A 4,401-nucleotide genomic window follows, 5' to 3' on the forward strand; every position below is an offset into this window, starting at 1 on the left:
TGGCCTACAAATTACACCTAACCTTGCTGTTGGCCTACAAACTACACCTAACCTTGCTGTTGGCCTACAAACTACACCTGACTTGCTGTTGGCCTACAAACTACATCTAACCTTGTCACTGGACTACAAACTAAACCTAACCCTGTAATTGGTCTACAAACTACACCCAACTTTGCAAGAGTAACTCCAATTAGGCTAGTCCTACCTTGTCAAACGGATATGATGTGTCTAGATCAGTTAATAGTTTTACATAAATGATTCCTTTATAGTTGCAAATAACTGCTAATAAATTGCTACCCAAAATCCTCCCTATATGGTAACAAATATCAAGGCAGAATTATTCAAAGCTCAGAATTATTCAAAGCGAAGATATAATCACTTGTGTATATATATATATATATGCAAATATAATGCTTATAGCATGATTTCTATTTATACTATCACAATTTTAATAAGCATAGTGTATTACACTATGCCAAAAAAAAAATATACAAAATATTAAATGCAAAAAGTATTGGCAGGAAGTGGTGCTTTCAACGCAGTATGGCCATTGGTAAAAAAAAAAAAACTTTGGGCAGAGTGGATTGAGTCGTGTCTATTCATATTTTATTGAAAAAAAGACATTTTCTCAGGCCTAAAGAAAACTAGACTAACCTAACTGATATATGTGAGTTAGCTCAGTCTGGGTCCAAAAAATCTGGAAGCCCAAACATATTTAGGCTGTAGTTCAGACTTAAGCCAGGTCTACTATAGGCTACACAAGACTATTTACTATATAAGCAAACACTTTTTTTGTTATTTTACAGTTTAGCCATTTATTTTTAAATAGAATAACCACAAGTAGGGTATGCTAAAAGAATTATCCTAGCAAATCGTGTATTTAATCTGGATCCACACTAAATTCATGTCGGATTTAAATTGTCTTCAGGAAACTAAGTAAGCCTACGAAATAGTAGATTAGCAAAATACATAATTTATCGATATTTATTCCACCTAATTATTATAAATTATGACATGCACGACCCGTCATGGATACAATAAAAACACCATCCAGTGGCATAGCCCAATAACCTATTTGTGGAATAAAAGCCACGAACATAACCAGAATGGAATAAGCACAAATTTATACAACAAAATAGGGTTAATTCATGGTATGGGACTAATGGCGAACCCCATAATGGGCCTATACACCGTAGCCTAAGATCCATAACTTACCACAAAGCATACATGGCCTTACAAGTCCTTAACAGCCTTTCCGGTACAATAAGTACCGTAATTTTAATCTAGTTCTACAGATGACTAAGTTCGTGTCATAAAAACGCAAATAACTTACCTTCCATGTTGGTAGGCCTAGGCTTACTTGAGGCATCTGATAGAAATCACCGTGTTTATGATTTACTCCATTTTACCGCTACTTTTCTCCATTAATTAATATTATGTTCGTGCTCAATACGTTTTCGGTAATTAATCCGTGATTTTTTTCCAAGTTAAGCGCAGTTGCTTGTCACGTACTTAATAATTATACAAGTTGACAACACACTATAGGGCCTGCATATTGAAACGTTGTGCTTCCAAATTTGGCGGGTAGATGTCTCTTTCCAAGGCGTAAGGTGACTTCATGAGAGAAATGCAAGACGTAGTTCTATATATTTTTTTATTCATTCATTTTTTCAAGTTTTTCAAATCATGAATCATATCTAACAAGAATAGTAAAAGTGTTTTTCTGTAACAACTCGTTCATGTCACACCTCTCGCTTTAAAAAGTAACGGTGGTTATTTATTATTTACATTCACATTACGAAGTGAAGTAACATTTCAGACATTTGTGCTTAATGTTGTTGAAATATGAGTTACATCATTAGTCATGAACACAGCATTCGTATTAAAGCTATGGTCCTGAGGGCTTGTAGATATAGCAAAAATACTGATGGTTGACACTGAAATAACGTATAGTGAAAACATAAATAAATACAAATAGAATATTTCAGGATGCACATGAGAAAACACACACACACACACATATATATATATATATATATATATATATATATATATATATATATATATATATATATATATATAGGATCAAGTAAAGATAAGCACTCAGAAATCAAGGAGTGCTAAACTGTTACTATACTTGGTTATTTCAGTATTTCCTCGTTAATCCAACTGTTGGTGTTTTTCTCTTTTGATCGTTAAACAAGTGCTTATTTGGGGTTAAAGGTGTCACAACATTTCACTCCCTTAGAAATATATCTCATTTATTGGTGTAGTAAAGTCCGTGAACTTGGACAGTTTTCTCTGTGAACGAATTATCAAAGCGTTATGGGTTGAACGTTTTTAGATGAAGCAGCAGAATATTTTGAGTATAGAACTAAACATCTAAATTTCAACACTGCTCCGAGAGAATGAGGTACAGCTATTCATCTATAGCTCATTATGTGCAGAGCACTATAGGTGCCCCGCAATTCAAAAATCATATTTTCGACATGATCACGGCCAGCTATACAAAATTACGAATTATGTTCTAAGCTCGACGAGCCATATTTATTTGATTGCTTTTTCCATATGAGGACTGTTTATGTTAAATTTAGCTAAATTAGGCAAATTTTTCTTAGTTTTTTTATATTTTCTTCAAGAAGTTGTAATTGTCCATTTAATTTTAATAATTTCACGGAAATCGTATAAAGAATGGCATTTAAAAAGCAGGTAAAAGTCCCCTGTGCCAGGTAAGTCCTGATACCTTCTGGCTGCTTCTTCTGCCAAGATCTGTTTTCCATTCGTCATTTGCTCAGACGCCAATCGTGCCTGCATACACGTTGGAAGGGGAATTTCAGTTGATATGTGGTGCCAGGGGAATGGGTTTTCTCTCCAGAATACTTTGCATGATTATATGATTTCTTCTTGAGTATACAAATCATTATGATAGCTTCGTGTGACCTGGCACTTCCGGGACTCTTTTGCCAACGAACTTATCACACTAAAGTCTGATATCCAATTGGTGGGCAAGGGATAACAGTGCAAATCGATGAGTCTTGCTTTAGCCATAAACCAAAGCACCATAGGGGACGTGCACCTCAGAATTGGGTATTTGGGATTGATGATCCATCGTCACCAGCTTGTGGCTATATGGAGATAGTCGACTCGCCCAATGCTGGAACACCGTTACCGATAATCAAATAAGTACTGATGCCAGGAACAATTATTCACATTGATCAGTGGAAAGCACACTGCAACATTCAAAGGAGCATAGGATTTGCTCACCATACTGTTAACCACTCCTTAATTAAACTTTGTTGACAGAACCGCTGGTAGCTGAGTTACTGGAATAAATACAAAATACGAGTGAGCGGATGATCGGATGTAGAAGAGAATTTTTAAACTTACTGGCATGAATTTGCGGAAAGAAACCAAAACGACAATATTGTTTTGATTAAATTCTTTGCCTGTTGTTTATGCATTCAATAAATATGAATGGCAAATATGTTTAACTATGAATTTCAAATATAATTTGTTGCTCAAGTATTCACTTTAAAGACGTCATTTCATAATGATAACGCTGTACCATTTTAAATTTGTATATTTCTTTTTAGTCAATAATAAAATTTTTAAACAGTATAATGCGTTTAAGGTTGAAAACAATATTTCAGCACTGTCGGGAGTTAACTATATACTTGTTCCCTTGAGGTATTGCTTATGTTTACAAGGTCATATTTAGGGAGAGCTTATCTTTACTTGATCCATATATTAAAACACACATTTTACAATACACATTATGATATAGCTGGTGGCATTTCCCCGATTTTAATGGCCTGAGGCTAACGTCGTGTTCTCATCCTAATGGTTATGGAATTAAAATGCAATGTGTCGTTGCCTTATGACAAAATTGATAATTTCATATAACATTACAGACAGCTAGGTTTGCAGAACACGATTTTCATTAAATGATAAAAGCAAATTAACGAATTTTTCGGAAGCGGCCAAAACGGTCGGGTAAATAATATCGGGTATAATTGTGTACAGACATTAACACAAAGACGCATGCATGCATGTAGTACATCAGCATTTTTATACACACATCGCACACAAAATATATATATATATATATATGCATATATATATATATATATATATATATATATATATGTGTGTGTGTGTGTGTGTGTGTGTGTGTGTGTGTGTGTGTGTGTGTGTATTAGAACGGCGGCAGATAAAACAAAACACTACAGTAACTGCCACGTTCATACCTTACCACGTCGATTGTGGATGAATCCCGTGCAGAAAATTTATATATAAACACGCACACAAACATACATACTTACACACATACATATGGGTGTATGTATAGGTCACATAACGTAAAAAATATTTATATTTATATATAAATAGAAACAAATATAT

General features: G+C 34.2%; 1 long non-coding RNA gene across 1 annotated transcript in view; it reads right to left on the bottom strand.

The window, feature by feature from the left end:
• Positions 1–1,595, bottom strand: part of LOC136834270 (uncharacterized) — a 39,496-nt gene extending 37,901 nt beyond the window's left edge. The window contains exon 1 of the long non-coding RNA XR_010851706.1: positions 1,334–1,595. This is a non-coding gene — a long non-coding RNA (uncharacterized lncRNA). The remainder of the gene's footprint in view (positions 1–1,333) is intronic.
• Positions 1,596–4,401: the final 2,806 nt, after the last annotated feature.

The sequence above is a fragment of the Macrobrachium rosenbergii genome, chromosome 53 (genome assembly GCF_040412425.1).
Source record: "Macrobrachium rosenbergii isolate ZJJX-2024 chromosome 53, ASM4041242v1, whole genome shotgun sequence".
Taxonomy (NCBI): Eukaryota; Metazoa; Arthropoda; class Malacostraca; order Decapoda; family Palaemonidae; genus Macrobrachium; species Macrobrachium rosenbergii.